The sequence below is a fragment of the Somniosus microcephalus genome, unplaced genomic scaffold, assembly GCF_052327205.1.
Source record: "Somniosus microcephalus isolate GS21.2 unplaced genomic scaffold, FLI_Smic_1.0 unresolved_chr4, whole genome shotgun sequence".
In the NCBI taxonomy this organism is placed as follows: domain Eukaryota; kingdom Metazoa; phylum Chordata; class Chondrichthyes; order Squaliformes; family Somniosidae; genus Somniosus; species Somniosus microcephalus.
In genome coordinates, this window is record NW_028225182.1 from 46,542,041 (window position 1) to 46,559,176 (window position 17,136).

The 17,136-nt window shown below is 42.4% G+C and overlaps 3 non-coding genes across 3 annotated transcripts; all 3 read left to right on the top strand.

Moving 5' to 3' along the window:
- Positions 1-8,330: 8,330 nt before the first annotated feature.
- Positions 8,331-8,402, top strand: trnaw-cca (transfer RNA tryptophan (anticodon CCA)). The gene has a single exon. It is a non-coding gene; the product is annotated as a tRNA-Trp (tRNA).
- A 2,078-nt stretch (positions 8,403-10,480) lies between these two features.
- On the top strand, positions 10,481-10,552 carry trnae-cuc (transfer RNA glutamic acid (anticodon CUC)). Its single transcript has one exon. It is a non-coding gene; the product is annotated as a tRNA-Glu (tRNA).
- Positions 10,553-13,272: 2,720 nt separating this feature from the next.
- On the top strand, positions 13,273-13,360 carry trnap-cgg (transfer RNA proline (anticodon CGG)). Its single transcript is given in 2 exon segments — positions 13,273-13,308; positions 13,325-13,360. It is a non-coding gene; the product is annotated as a tRNA-Pro (tRNA).
- The last annotated feature ends 3,776 nt before the right edge of the window (positions 13,361-17,136 follow it).

The window sequence follows — 17,136 nt, forward strand, 5'->3', positions numbered from 1 at the left end:
GTCGACTGGAACGCATCCGGTTACGATTCTTACTCAAGGAATTCAGCGTGACAAAAGATTGTATAAAGCACTGTATAAAAATAATTCAAACCTGTGAGACGAGTAATAATTGCTTGAATCACCGTTAATAAACCCAGTACTTTCTGTTACAGATTTAGGTTACTGACTCTCTTTGCGGGGCACTTGTTCCGGGTTTAATATTACAAACTGGGTGACATCGCTGATCGTGATGAGGCAAGGGGCGTCTGAGCGGCCCCACTGTGTGGGTGCGGAAGAGAACACGTTAGGGGTGTGCGGGGGGAATCAGTGACATTTTTTGCAAAGGGCAGCGGAGAAGAAGGACTGAGAAATTTCAGTGTGGGACAGAAGTTGTTTAAAGTGAGGCAACACATTGCCGATCAGCACAGAGGGAGTTCACTGAGTCAGGTCCCCTCTGCTGCTGCTATAGAGCCGGGGGTGTCCGCAGTGTCGCGGTTGTCACGTTCGAGGTTTGGCGAACAATCAGAGGCGAATTTATTCTCCTGTCAAAAGGGCCACAGCGGCTTCTCCCTTGTTCTTTAATTGTTCTTTATTTCACTTCACTGAATAGATAACTTCGAGTGAGGGAAAACTGATCCACAGTGAGACCCATTTCATCTTTTGTTCACTTTTAAGCACTGGAATCTCCGAATCGCTGAAGTTCAGAAATATAATCCATTAATCTGCAGGGTGGCAGTCAGTAAGAAACCTTTTCTGTCTGGATCCGGGCGAGGAGATGGCTTCAGGCTCAAGATTGCCGATACTGGCGATAGATTTTTGTTGGGTAAGGGTATTCAAGGTTACGGAACCAAAGCGGGTAGATGGAGTGAAGAACAGATCAGCTCTGATCTAATTGAATGACGTATGAGGAGAGATTGGGTCGATTGGGCTTATACTCGCTGGAGTTTAGAAGAATGAGAGGGGATCTCATTGAAACTTATAAAATTCTAACAGGACTAGACAGACTAGATGCAGGATGGATGTTCCCGATGGCGAGGGAGTCCAGAACCAGGGGTCACAGTCTAAGGATAAGGGGTAAGCCATTTAGGACAGAGATTAGGAGGAATTTCTTCACCCAGAGAGTGGTGAACCTGTGGAATTCTCTACCACAGAAGACAGTTGAGGCCAATTTATTAAATATATTCAAGACGGAGTTAGATATATTTCTTAAGGCTAAAGGGATCAAGGGATATGGGGAGAAGGCAGGGACAGGGTACTGAATTTGGATGATCAGCCATGATCTCATTGAATGGTAGAACAGGCTCGAGGGGCCGAATGGCCTACTCCTGCTCCTATCCTCTGTCTTTCTATGATTTGAGGTGCTATATTAGTTTGATGCGATGTATTAGTTTGAGGTGCTGTATTAATTTTATGTGCTGTATTAGTTTGAGCCGCTGTATTAGTTTGAGGTGTTGTATTAGTTTGAGGTGCTGTATTAGTTTGAGGTGCTGTATTACTTTGCTGTGCTGTATTAGTTTGCTGTGCTGTATTAGTTTGAGGCGCTGTATTAGTTTGAGGTGTTGTACATTACACATTACAGCTGACTGAATCCGAGGTCCGGAGAACCTTCAGGAGGGTGAAAGCACGGAAGGCAGCCAGCCCAGACGGGGTTTCACCCCATATCTTCAAGACCTGCGCCGACCAGCTGGCTCCTGTGTTCACGGACATTTTTAACATCTCATTGCAGCAGTCTGTTGTACCAGTGTGCTTCAAGGAGACAACCATTGTGCCGTTAGCTAAGAAGACCAAGGTAACAGGCCTCAATGACTATCGTCCCGTGGCTCTGACATCCATAGCCATGAAGTGCCTGGAAAAGCTGGTCATGACACACATAAGCAGCGTCATATCCGATTCCTTGGACCCGTTCCAGTTCGCATATAGGGCGAACAGGTCTGTTGACGATGCCATCTCCCTAACTCTACACACTGCCCTGGAACACCTAGACAGGAGGGACACTTACGTCAGACTGTTGTTCATTGACTACAGTTCTGCATTTAATACTATTATGCCCTCCAAGTTGGTCCTAAAACTGAGGGACCTAGGCCTGGGCACCCCCATCTGCATTTGGATTCTGGATTTCTTGACTGGTAGGCCTCAAGTGGTGAAAATAGCAAACAACACCTCATCCACTCTGGTTCTCAACACCGGAGCGCCACAAGGCTGCTGCCTCAGTCCTTGGCTGTACTCTCTGTTTACATATGACTGTACAGCCATACACAGCGATAATCGGATTATCAAGTTTGCCGATGACACCACAGTAATTGGCCTGATAAGCAACGATGACGAGACGGAGTACAGAGATGAGATAGTCCAGCTGATGAGATGGTGCAATGACAACAACCTTGCCCTGAACGTTGGCAAAACTAAGGAGCTCATCGTGGACTTCAGAAGCCACCGAGGGAACCATCGCCCCATCAGCATAGACGGGACACCAGTGGGAGTCATCAGTTGCTTCCGATTCCTGGGTCTGCAGATCTCTGATGACCTGGCCTGGAACCATAATACTGAGGCTATGCTGAAGAAGGCACACCAGCGCCTTTAGCCTCTACGGTGCCTGAGGAAATGCAGCATAAGCACACAGTGGCTTGTGAACTTTTACCGTGGCACCATAGAGAGTGTCCTTGACGAGTGGTGTCAATGTGTGGTATGGTAACACCACTGCACAGAACAAGAAAGCCATCCAGAGAGTTGTGAATACGGCAGAAAAGATCATCGGGTGCGCACTTCCGTCCATCGAGGAGATCTTCCAGACCAGGTGCCGGAACAAGGCCCGCTCCATCATCCAGGACCCCAATCACCCTGGGCACAAACTGTTCGCCCTCCTGTGGTCTGGACGTCGGTACCGCAGCATCCGAACCAGGACCAGCAGGTTTAAGAACAGTTTCTATCCACAGGCAGTGCACCTACTGAACTGCTAATCGCACTGCCCCATATATTATAATTATATGTTTATGTAAATATATATATTATACTTATATTACCATATATTTATCATATTACATTACTATTATTTCCAGTGGTAATTGAGGCTTTTTTGCACTATTCATCATATCCTGCAACTTGGACTGTTATTGCTATACTTTTTGCTTATTTGCTTATTGTTTTTATTTAAACTTGTTTTTATTTTTTTGCTTTTATATTATACTAGCTGGGGAGCCCAGCGTTGCCGGGGCTGTTTTGGGGCAGGCGGTTTAAATCGAGTGCCAGGCTTTGGGGCTCTGTCTGTGTCCCTTTGTGAATCTGGTGCTGGGCAACATTTTAAATCGAGTGGCAGGCTTTAGGGCCCTGTGTGTGTCCCTGTCTGTCTACCTTTTAAAAGGTTGAAAAATGAAAGTGAAACTACTTATGGCTTTGGGGCCCTGTCTGTGTCCCTTTGTGAATCTGGTGCTGGGCAACATTTTAAATCGAGTGGCAGGCTTTAGGGCCCTGTGTGTGTCCCTGTCTGTCTACCTTTTAAAAGGTTGAAAAATGAAAGTGAAACTACTTATGGCTTTGGGGCCCTGTCTGTGTCCCTTTGTGAATCTGGTGCTGGGCAACATTTTAAATCGAGTGGCAGGCTTTAGGGCCCTGTGTGTGTCCCTGTCTGTCTACCTTTTAAAAGGTTGAAAAATGAAAGTGAAACTACTTATGGCTTTGGGGCCCTGTCTGTGTCCCTTTGTGAATCTGGTGCTGGGCAACATTTTAAATCGAGTGGTAGGTTTAGGGCCCTGTCTGTGTCCCTGTATGTCTACCTTTTAAAAGGTTGAAAAATGAAAGTGAAAGTACTTATAAAACGTTTTTGGTAAATCTTATGTCATTTTTAAAAGAGATACTAACTTGGAAAGTCGTTTTAGCTGGAAGCTGAAGTCATTTGGGCTGCAAGCTGAACAGAGCTGGTAGTGAAACAATGGCTGGCAGCTCCCCGAGATGAAAACGAATAGTCCCGCCCACACACACACCGATTGGCCAACCATCAGGGGACCGTACTGTAGGATTGGTCAATCGTGACGAAACAGGATTGGTGGAACCTTGATGTCAGTCAATCAATGCTAGAAGATAATGAGTTTAATTTGGAAGGTTTTTTGCATAAGGCGCGAATAATTTTCGTCCGACCGAAAAGTAAATATGCTTAAAACCGTCTCTGAAGCATAAGCTTTCTTTGGAGGTAACGCGCGCGTAGGTACGCCCTGTAACATTCGAGCGCATAGCCCGACAGATGCACAGGAAATGACAGATAGACAGAATGACAGAATGACAGACAGAATGACAGACAGATCGACCGATTTATATATATAGATGCTTGTATTGTGGGAGTGAGTGGGGAGTAAGCATTCCATTGTACTAGTTACATATGGCAATAAAATGATCTTGAATCTTGTATTAGTTTGAGGTGCTGTATTAGTTTGAGGGGTTGTATTAGTTTGAGGTGCTCTATTAGTTTGAGGCACTGTATTAGTTTGAGGCATTGTATTCGTTTGAGGTGCTGTACTAGATTGAGGTGCTGTATTAGTTTGAGGTGCTTTATTAGTTTGAGGTGCTGTATTAGATTGAGGTGCTGTATTAGTTTGAGATGCTCTATTAGTTTGAGGCGCTGTATTAGTTTGAGGCGCTGTATTCGTTTGAGGTGCTGTATTAGAATGAGGTGCTGTATTAGTTTGAGGTGCTTTATTAGTTTGAGGTGCTTTATTAGTTTGAGGTGCTGTATTAGATTGAGGTGCTGTATTAGTTTGAGGTGCTGTATTAGTTTGAGGTGCTGTATTAGATTGAGGTGCTGTATTAGTTTGAGGCGCTGTATTAGTTTGAGGTGCTGTATTAGTTTGAGGTGCTGTATTAGTTTGAGGTGCTTTATTAGTTTGAGGTGCTTTATTAGTTTGAGGTGCTGTATTAGTTTGAGGTGCTTTATTAGTTTGAGGTGCTGTATTAGTTTGAGGTGCTGTATTAGTTTGAGGTGCTTTATTAGTTTGAGTTGCTGTATTCGTTTGAGGTTGTGTATTCGTTTGATGTAGTGTACTATTTTGAGGTGTATTATTTTGAGGTTTTTCATTAGTTTGAGGTGCGATATTAGTTTGAGGGGCTGTATTATTTTTAGCTGTTGTATTATTTTGACACAACGTATTAGCTTGAGGAGTTGTATTATTATGACATCGTGTATTAGTTTGAGAATTTGTATTAGTTGGAGGTAGTGTATTATTTTGAGGTGTACTAGTTTGAGGTGTATTGGTTTGAGGTGCTGTATTAGTTTGAGGTGTTGTATTAATTTGATGTGCCGTATTAGTTTGACCTGTATTAGTTTGAGGTGTTCGATTAGTTTGAGGTGCTGCATTAGTTTGAGGAGCTGAATTGGTTTGAGGTGCTGTATTAGTTTGATGTGCCGTATTAGTTTGACCTGTATTAGTTTGAGGTGTTCGATTAGTTTGAGGTGCTGCATTAGTTTGAGGAGCTGAATTGGTTTGCGGTGCTGTATTAGTTTGAGGTGCTACATTATTTTGAGGTGTTGTATTAATTTGAGATAGTGTATCAGTTTGAGAATTTGTATTAGGTGAGGTGATGCATCCATTTGAACAGCTGTAATAGTTTGAGGAGCCGCGTAGAAGAGGAGAGGAAAGGATGTAAAAGTGACGTTTGGAACAGATACTTTAGAATCCGATAAAGGTTTGATTAACTTGTATATCGATTTCGGAACTACAACGTATTTGAATTCTCCGGTAAAATTCGCAAGGATTTGTCTAAATACTGTTGCTAATTATAAGTCTAATTATTGCATGATTAATTAATCTGACATTTAATGTTGTGAACCCTTTTACTGCACTACGCGTTCTCCAGCTGTGCTCGGAGAGCCGTCCCCTTCAATCCATCGCTCACAGGGACAGTTTCATTCAGCGTTTCTATTCTCTGGCCCTTGGTGAAATTTCATAGATTGAAAGCGACCGGTCTCGCCCCCGAGCTCGTCACCGACTCGCTAACCGCTGCACAGCGACCACACTCTGCTCCCGTGAGATGGAGGCCCAGGAGCTGTTTCAAGCTCGAGTGCAGTTACAAGCAGAACTCATTCAAACAACGTCCACGTCATTGAGGAGCCTGAGTCTTTGCACCGAACTCCTTCCCAAAGTGCTAAGATTCACGTGGGGGGAATTTGAGCACATCTTTCCCCACATTACAACACTTCAAAGGTGCTTCAATGGTTGTAAAGCGCTTTGGACTGTCCTGAATTCGTGAAAAGCGCTGTATCAATGCAAGTCTTTCTTTGCAATAGTTTCAACTGCAAGTTCAAAATCCGCGGACAAAAGTAGTGCACGTCCAGGATTTCAACCCAGGATATCTCGCAAGTTTTAAGCAGCGAGAACCATACCCCTAGACCAAAGAGACAACTGATTGGCGCTAGTGCAGATAAGAGGTAACCATTCTAAAACCATCTTGTGTGTGTGGCTATTCTTGATGAGCAGAGCACTTGAGACGAGACAGTGACTTTGCCTTTTCGACCTGTCTTCTGAAGCGCCGTCCGGTCCCACTCCTACAGTTAATGAGCTGTTGGGATGTTAATGTATCCGGGCTGCAGGAGGCCACTCCAGGCGCAGCAGAGGAGTCTCTGCATTAGTTCTCCGTGGAAACAGTATTTTCCCTCTTCTCTCTTACTCTTCTCTATATCACTCTGCTTTTATGTCTCTATTTCTACCCGCTGTCTCAGTTTCCTGAATCATAACACGGTGTGGGACATTTTTGGAGACGCACTTTCTTTGTTTCTTATTGAAAGGACACCCAGACAGCCCGATTGAAACTGCACTTTGAATCCCGTCGCTGACCCTGTGTTTTCCTATTAATCTGTGTTGTTTTGCTTCCACATTCTCAACCTCTTTCATGTAGCGACACGCGAGGGGGAGATTCCCTAAATCATGCCAACTTTCCCCAAATCCTGCTTAAAGTACCGCAATCCAAACTGTGACCGATATGGGAAATATCATTCAGAATTACTTCACTCACTGTAACGGTGCCATTTGAAAGGTATAATTCGCCTGACAATGCGTGTTTTATTTGTACTTAAACAAGCATATAAATTATTCCTGTTTTCATATTTAATAAACTTGAATGGAGAAAAGGCATTAAATTGCCTCTACCCACTTTCGAACCATTGAGTTTTCGTGTGTTAGCGGAATGCGATAACCATTACACACCAGAAACCGTCCAGCACTCGGGTACATTGTATTGCAGCGACTCCATAGGAACAGGAGGAGACCATTCATTCCCTCAAGCCTGTTCCGTCATTGAATTAGATCAGGGCTAGTCTGTATCTTCACTCCCTCTACCCGCTTTGTTTCCTTAACCCTTAATACCCTTACTCAACAAAAATCTATCGACAGTACCGGCAATCTTGAGCCTGAAACCAGATCCGCTACCGGATCCAGAGAGAAAAGGCCTCTTACTGACGGCCACCCTGCAGATTAATGGATTACATTTCTGGATCCGTTTTCTCTCACTCAAAGTTATCTATTCATAGAAACATAGAAACATAGAAGATAGGAGCAGGAGTAGGCCATTCGGCCCCTCGAGCCTGCTCCGTCATTCAATGAGATCATGGCTGATCATTCAAATTCAATACCCTGTCCCTGCCTTCTCCCCATATCCCTTGATCTCTTTAGCCTTAAGAAATATATCTAACTCAGTGAAGTGAAATAAAGAGCAATTAAAGAACAAGGTAGAAGCCGCTGTGGCCCTTTTGACAGGAGAATAAATTCGCCTCTGGATGTTCGCCACAGCAAGTTTAAAAAATATATGTTTCCACCCGGGCTCGAACTTGATAACCGCTACAATGTGGAAATCACCGACTCTGAAGCAGCAGCAGAGGGCTACTGAGTCAGTTAACTCCCTCTGTGCTGATCGGCAATGGGTTGCCTCAATTTAAACAGCTTCTGTCCCACACTGAATGCTCTGTCCTTCTCCCCCGCTGCGCTTTACAAAAAATGTCACTGATCCCCCCACACACCCCGAACGTGAATCCTTCCACATCCTGACAGTGGGGCCGTTGAAGCTCCCACTGTCTCCCCGCGATCAGCGATCTCACCCAGTTTGTAAAATTAAGCGCGGAACAAATGTCACGCAAAGAGCGTCTGTAACCGAAATCTGTAACAGAAAGTAATGGATTTATTAACCAAGATTAAAGCAATTATTACTCGTCTCACAGACTTGAATTATCTTTCTGCAATTTACTGTTCCCAAATCTTGTGTCAACATAAATTCTTTGATTGAGAATCGAAAGCGGGTGAGTGTCATTCGACCACCAGGAACCAGGTATGATACTTCTGTATATATGAACTTGAATACACAACAAAAACTGTCTAGACCTCGTGGCGCAACGGTAGCGCGTCTGACTCCAGATCAGAAGGCTGCGTGTTCAAATCACGTCGGGGTCACTGTTCTTTTACAGCTCATATCAGTCTGGACAATTAATATCTTATTTGTTAACTCACAACAATGAGTATTAGATATATTTTTTATATTTGTTCCTGGGATGTAGGTCTCGCTGGCAAGACCAGCATTTATTGCCCATCTCCGAGGTGGTGGTGAAACACTGTAGTCGCCTTTCATCACTTACAGATCTACATCATAGAATCAGAGAATGGTTACAGCACAGAGGGAGGCCATTCGGCCCGTCCAGCCCGTGTCGCTCTCTGCAAGAGCCCTTCAGCTAGTCCCACTCCCCCGCCCTCTCCCCGTAGCCCAGCACATTTTATTTCCTTCAGGCACTTATCCAAGATTTACATGCATCTGTGTTATTGATTCATTTATTTGGGGGAATCTGTCTCATTCAAAAAGCATGTTCTGGCTCTTTATGTCTGATACACCCAAAATCCATTTAGAAGAATCTCACTTTCAAACACAGATATTTATATATTGATAACCTGATGCATATGATAAAAGTCAAGAAATTAAATGTACAACTGACACACAAAGGGAGACTGGATAGGCACTTGAGGGAAATAAACTTGCAGCGCTACGGGGATAGAGCGTGGGGAATGGGACTGACTGGATTGCTCCACAGAGAGCCGGCACGGACTGGAAGGGCCGAATGGCCTCCTTCTGTGCCGCTTAGACTCTATGACTCATTGACATGCAAAGGATCGCATCAGAACACAAACACTCGCTTGATACAGAAACAGGCCACCCATGTACACACACTCACAGCTCATATTGTCACACGAAGCTGGTTCCATTTCTATGAAAAGTCCACACGCCAAAAGTTTAATTGTTTTTCACAAGCTGCCCGCCCTGTTGTGTATTTCGAGCAGTTTCCTACTTTCACAGTGGCGATTCTGGGGCTGGGTGCATGTCATGAACACTCAACATTTTAAACCAAGGCTCCTAAAATACAATGAGATAGGGATAAAGGTTCATCGCATGCTGAGGGCTAAATAAATGATTGAATTTCTACAAAATAAGTTTATGAATTAATAAATGATGTTTAAATCAATTATTCTTTTTTCCACATGAAAGTCATGTAATTCATTTTAATCAGGTCTCGAAGTAAAAACTGTTACTCCCCTGACCTGGAATCAACTCCAAGAGAACGCTGAATCCTACCCACTAGGGAACGTTGCATTGCACCGTCACAATATTTATCAATGCATTTGAGTCTATTCGGAGTAAAGTATGCAATAGCGAAATACTGCAGAGGCTGGGAATCTGACATAAAAACAGAAAATGCTGGAGGTACTCAGCAGGTCCGGCAGCATCTGTGGAGAGAGAAACAGAGTTAACGTTTCAGATCGATGACCTTTCGTCAGAACTGGGAAAAGTTAGAGATGAAACAGATTTTAGGCAAATGGGGGAGAGGAGGAAACAGCAAGAGGCAATATTAGTGATAAGGTGGAAGGCAGGAGAGATTAAACGACAAAAGGGATGAAGGTGCGAGGCAAAAGGAGATGGTAATGGGACAAGTAAAGGAAGAAGAGATGGGACCAGAGGAGGTGTAAATGGGAATGGCAGAATCATGAACAGCTGCCACCTGAGAAAATAGGAGCAGAGGTTATGGTCTGAAATTGTTGAACTCGATGTTGTGTCCAGAATGCTATAGAAATAGAAATACAAGTATGTTTCTGACTTGTATTACATGTAAATGAAGTTCATGGCTCTGCTGCTTATAAATATTTTTACATGTATGTGTAATCTTTAGGTCGATGACCTTTCGTCATTAATTCTCTATATACACATATAGAACTGGTAGAGGCCAGCGCGCCGTGTGAGATTACATTTGATTTGTGGATGTTGCACAGCCGGTATGAGGGAAACAGACGAGGTTGGAGCATTTTACTGAGGTTTCGAATGAAGATAAATGCACCCCAATAATTGAGAAAATATTTCAGGTACATGTAACTAGATTTGTAAGCCGCAGAGTCATGAAATGCTTTTAGATGTGAACAATCAAAAATGAATTTGTATCCAATACGGATTGACCCATTCTATGTACAATTATCGCATTCGACTTCGGTGTTCCCTGGTAGTCTAGTGGTTAGGATTCGGCGCTCTCACCGCCGCGGACCGGGTTCGATTCCCGGTCAGGGAAGTAACTTTTGTAACAGTCTTTATTTAATTTAAACTAACTTGTTAAAATTACTTACATGTATCTAATGTGAACAAATGTTTTAATTAGCATTAATTAACCGATAATCTTAATTTGCAGAATGAATTAAATGCTAAAGATGCTTCAATAACGTGTATTGTGCTTTCTATGTGATGAATTGTTATGCATATCTCATTTTACACCATGGCCCGGGTTTTACGGTGCTTCCGACAGCGAATGCACAGCGTAGGCTCTCGTACGCCTTCAGAACCACCCCGCAAGTTCCAGGTTTCCGCACGCCCGAAAGCCCAGAACTTGTGATCTGTCAAGTTTCGCTTGGACAGATCCACCGCATCTGCTACAACATCACTTTTGCTGGTGCAGAGTTGGGCTAACTACTGCCCAGCGAATGCCCAGGAAACCCTTACACCAGGTAATAGAATCAGAGAAATTTACGGTACAAAAGGAGGCCATTCGGTTCTTAGTGTCCACATTGGTCGAAAGAGCGATCCAGCCTAATAGCAGGCGTAAGACCTTCTTTTGCCAGTGCACGGGTGAAAATAAATGTTAAAATATTTTTTTTAATGATATGAACATACATACATTTTAAATTCGTTTAGGTAAATTCTGGCCCGCTTTAAAATGTTCAAATTTATATTTCATAAAATTAAAAATTGTATTTTAAATGTTTAATTAATTTCATTAAGTTTGAACAAGTGATCATTTATTTTTATTTCCGTGGTGTGAAATGTTTTTTATTTGGAGATTTCGATTGGGGTTTTGAGGATTCCATACATAAATGGAATCCCCATTAGCCTCATAGGAATCCCCTTTTTGATTGGTTGGCCTGGGCCATGTGACCCCAGAGATGGTTGCGAACCTTGTGCGCCCCTGTGATCCGTGGGCCTTTATGCAGGCGGACGCCAGCGGGCCCTGGGCGGCAAGAGTCCGAAGCTCCGGAGACACCAGGTAATTCGCATTTGTTTTTCGATTCCGAGGCGTTAGCCGGTGGCGAGCCCCCGATCGCAATTTCCAGGCCCATTGTATTTCAGGAGTCTGGTTTAAAATGTTCATTGCTTATGTCACCAGGAATCTTGTGCAACTTTTGTTCAATTTAACAGGACCGGTTATTGCACAGAATAACATTTTCTGGAACATGAATACTGCAGTTGTGGCCGAACCAGTGTTTTATAAAGGTTCATTGTAACTTCCTTGCTTTTGTGCTCTATGCCTCTATTTGTAAAGCCCCGGATTCCATAAGCTTTTTAAACTGATTTCTCAACCTGTCTTGCCACCTTCAATGATTTGTGCACATATACCCCCAGTTCTCTCTGTCCCTGCACCCACTTTGGAAATGTATCCTTTAATTTATATTGCCTCTCCTCATTCTTCCAACCAAAATGTATCACTTCACAGTTTTCTGCATTTAACTTCATCTGCCACATGTCCGCCCATTCCACCAGCCTGTCCATGTCCACTTGGAGTCGATCACTTCACTCCTCACTGCTCACTATACTTCCAAGTTTTGTATCATCAGCAAATTTTGAAATTGTGCCCTGGACACCTAACTCCAAATAATTAATATATGTCAAGATGGGCCGTGGTCCTAGTACCGACCCCTGGGGGACATCTTCCGCCAGTCAGAGGAATAACCGTTCACCACTACTCTGTTTCCTGTCTCTTAGCCAATTTCACATCCATGCTGTCACTGTCCCTCTTATTCCATGGGCTTCAACTTTGCTGGCAATCCTGTTATGCGGCACTTTATCAAATGCCTTTTGGAAGTCCATGTTCACCACATCAACCGCATTTCCCTCATCAACCCTTTCTTTCACCTCATCAAAAAATTCAATCAAGTTGGTAAAAGACGATTTGCCTTTAACAAATCCGTGCAGACTTTCCTTAATTCATCCACACTTGTCCAAGTGACCGGTCATTTTGTCCAGGATTATCCTGTCTAAAAGCTTCCTGACTACCGACGTTAAGCTGACTGGCCTGTAGTTGCTGGGTTGAACCTTATACACCTTTTTGAACAAGGGTGTAACATTTGCAATTCTCCAGACGTCTAGCACCACCCCCGTATCCAATGAGTATTGGAAGGTTGTGGCCAGTAACTTCACAATTTCCACCTGTGCTTCCCTGAGCATCCTAGGATGCATTTGATCTGGTCCTGGTGACTTATGGACATAAATACAGCCAGCTTTCCTGGTACCTCCTCTTTAACAATTGTTATCACATCCAATACCTCAACCACAGCTCATTAACTGTAGGAGTGGGCCCGGGCGGCGCTTCAGAAGACAGGTTGAAAAGGCAAAGTCACTCTCTCGGTCTCAAGTGCTCTGCTCATCAAGAAAAGCCACATACACAAAATGGTTTTTACAATAGTTACCTCTTATCTCCACTACTTTTAACCAGTCGGCTCCTTGGTTTTCAGTATGTTATGGGAAAAAGAGAGCGGCAGCTAACCGGCGTCCAGAAGAGAATATAAACAAAAGGTTTACAGCCAGACTTTCTAGTACCTCCTCTTTATCAATTTTTCTTCCATCCAATATCTGAACCACAGCTCATTAACTGTAGGTCTGGGACCGGGCGGCGCTTCAGAAGACAGGTCCAAAGGGCAAAGTCATTGTCTCGGTCTCAAGTGCTCTGATCATCAAGAACAACCACACAGAAAAAATGGTTTTACAATGGTTAGCTTTTATCTCCAACAATATCTGTCAGTTGGCTCGTTGGTCTAGAGGTATGATTCTCGCTTCGGGGTTATTAGTTGAAACTTGCGAGAGGTCCCGGGTTCAAATCCCGGACGAGCCCTTATTTTGCTCGCGAATTATGAACTTGCTGTTCGAACTTTTGCCAAAAAAAAACACTGGCATTGATACAGAGCTTTTCACGAACTCAGGACGTCCCAAAGCGCTTTATAACCATTGAAGTACCTTTGAAGTGTTGTAATGTGGGGAAAGGCGTGCCTAAATCACCCCCACATGAATCTCAACACTTTGGGAAGGTGCAAAGAATCAGGCGCCTCAATGACTTGGACTTTCTTTGAATGAGTTCTGCTTGTAACTGCACTCGAGCTTGAAACAGCACCTGGGCTTCCATCTCACGGGAGCAGAGTGTGGTCGCTGTGCAGCGGTTAGCGAGTCGGTGACGAGCTTGGGGTGAGACACGTCGCTTTCAATCTATGAAATTTCACCAAGGGCCAGAGAATAGAAACGCTGAATGGAACAGTCCCTGTGAGCGATGGACTGCAGGGGACGGCGCTCCGAGCACAGCTGGAAAACGCGCAGTGCAGTAAAAGGGTTCGCAACATTAAATGTCAGAGTTATTAATCCCGCAATAATTAGACTTATAATTAACAGCAGCATTTAGACAAACCCTCGCGAATTTTAACCGGAGAACTCAAATACGTTATAGTTCCGAGTTCGAGATACAAGTTGATCAAACCTTTATCGGATTCTAAAGTATCGGTTCCAAAGGCCACTTTTACATCTTTTCCTCGCCTCTTCTACATGACACAACTGCCCACCTTCTAATGGAATGTCATCGACCGGAAATGTTAACTCTGTTTCTCTCTCCACAGATGCTGCCTGACCTGCTGAGTGTTTCCAGCATTTTCTCTTTATATTACCCGACCTTGTTACCAGAGTATCACTTCCCTTATCTCCTAACCACACTCCTTCCTTGGATGTAGCCCTGTCCGACAAACAGGCTCCATTCGCACAACGGGATGTTCAGGCATTAATTGGAACTATAGCTTCTTAAGGATAACAACAACAAATTGAAAATGTATGTAGCTTCTCAAACTAATACAGCACATCAACCTTATACAGAATCTGAAACTAATATAATGCCTAAAACTAATTCAGCACCTCAAACGAATACAGCCCCTCAAACTAATACAGATGTTAAAACTAATGCATCACCTCAACCTAATAAAAATTCTCAAAATGATACACTATATGAAATTAATACAATAGCTCGAAAAAATCTAACACCTCAAACTAATACAGCACCTCAAACTAATACAGTACCAGAAACTAATACAACACCTCAAACTAATACAGCACCTCAAACTAATACAGCACCTCAAACTAATACAGCACCACAAACTATTACAGCACCTCAAACTAATACAGCACCTCAAACTAATACAGCGCCTCAAACTAATACAGCACCTCAAACTAATACAGTACCACAAACTATTACAGCACCACAAACTAATACAGCACCTCAAACTAATACAGTACCACAAACTATTACAGCACCTCAAACAAATACAGTACCACAAACTATTACAGCACCACAAACTAATACAGCACCTCGAACTAATACAGCACCTCAAACTAATACAGCACCTCGAACTAATGTAGCACCTCAAACTAATATAGCACCTCAAACTAATACAGCACCTCGAGCTAATACAGCACCTCAAACTAATACAGCCCCTCAAACTAATACAACACATCAGAATAATACAGCACCTCAAACCAATACAACACCTCAAACTAATGCAGCACCATAAACAAATTCAGCACCTCAACATAATTGATCACCTCAAGCTAAATACCTGGAACGACCTGAAAGTAATGCAGTAAATCAAACTAATACCGCCTCAAACTGACACAGTAGCAGCAACTAAAACTAGATAAGTGTCTCAAACTTGTACGGCGGCTAAAACTAACCCAGTGCTATAAACTAAAACATCACCTCAAACTAGAACGGCACCTTAAGTTAAAACACACCCTCCAGCTAACCCAGCTGTTAATTAATATAATTAGAGAAAACAGCTAGGAATTAAGATTCTAAATGCAGAGTCTTAGTTTTAGAGATGTTATTATAGGAATTGATACAAGGAACACGCAGGGCTTCAGGAGACCACTCAGTACAATTATTGATCTCAAGCTACAGGGTGGCCGAACCTCGATCTCCCTAAATAGCGTGAGGATAGTACTCAAATATATACTCCGATAAACTGCTCTGTGGGCAGCTCAGTCCCGGATGCGATTAGCACTTGAATTTAATGGAATCTATACTTTATAACCCTCAGCACAGTGAATGCAATTTAACTATATATACCGTTAGTTTTATCTTACTACAAATCAATCAAAATCTCCCGCAAACAATTCTTAGGTATTGTTGACTCTCCACTGCTTTATGTTTATGTATCTCTCTATCCCTAAGAAAGTATCTATCTATCAGCTATCTATCTGTCTATTTATCTGTATGCCTGTCTATCTATCTATCTATCTATTTATTTCTATCCATCTATCTATCTATCTTTCCTTCTATCTATCTATCTATTAATTTCTATCTATCTATCCATCTATCTATCTCTCACTCTCTCCCTCTATCTATCTATCTCTCTGTCTATCTATCTATCTATTGATTTCTATTTATCTATCTTTCTATCTATCTATCTGTCTATCTTTCTATTTCTCTATCTATCTCTCTGTCTATCTATCTATTTCTATCTATCTCTCTTTCTATCTATTTCTATTTATCTCTCTATCTATCTATCTCGATCTCTCTCTATCTCTCTCTATCTCTATCTGCCTGTCTATCTATTTCTATTTATCTATCTATCTATCTGTCTATCTATCGTTCTATCTATCCACCTAGCTATTTCTATCTATCTCTCTCTATCTCTCTCTCTCTATCTATCTCTATCTCTCTATCTGTCTGTCTATCTATCTGTTTCTAGCTATCCATCTATCTATCTTTCTATCTCTCTATCTATCTCTCTATCTATCTCTCTATCTATCTCTCTATCTATCCATCTATCGCTTTCTATCTATCTATCTTTCTATCTATCTCTCTATCTATCTCTCTATCTATCTCTATCTCTCTCTCCATCTATCGCTCTCTATCTATCTATCTTTCTATCTATCTCTCTATCTATCTCTCTGTCTATCTCTCTATCTATCTCTATCTCTCTCTCCATCTATCGCTCTCTATCTATCTATCTTTCTATCTATCTCTCTATCTATCTCTCTATCTATCTCTATCTCTCTCTCCATCTATCGCTTTCTATCTATCTATCTTTCTATCTATCCCTCTATCTATCTCTCTATCTACCTCTATCTCTCTCTCCATCTATCGCTCTCTATCTATCTATCTTTCTATCTATCTCTCTATCTATCTCTCTATCTATCTCTATCACTCTCTCCATCTATCGCTCTCTATCTATCTATCTTTCTATCTATCTCTCTATCTATCTCTCTATCTATCTCTATCTCTCTCTCCATCTGTCGCTCTCTATCTATCTTTCTATCTATCTCTCTATCTATCTCTCTATCTATCTCTATCTCTCTCTCCATCTATCTATCTCTATCTATCTCTATCTCTCTCTCCATCTATCGCTCTCTATCTATCTATCTTTCTATCTATCTCTCTATCTATCTCTCTATCTATCTCTATCTCTCTCTCCATCTATCGCTTTCTTTCTATCTATCTTTCTATCTCTCTTTCTATCTATCTATCTATCTCTCTCTTTCTCTCCATCTATCGCTCTCTATCTATCTATCTTTCTATCTATCTCTCTATCTATCTCTCTATCTATCTCCATCTCTCTCTCCATCTATCGCGCT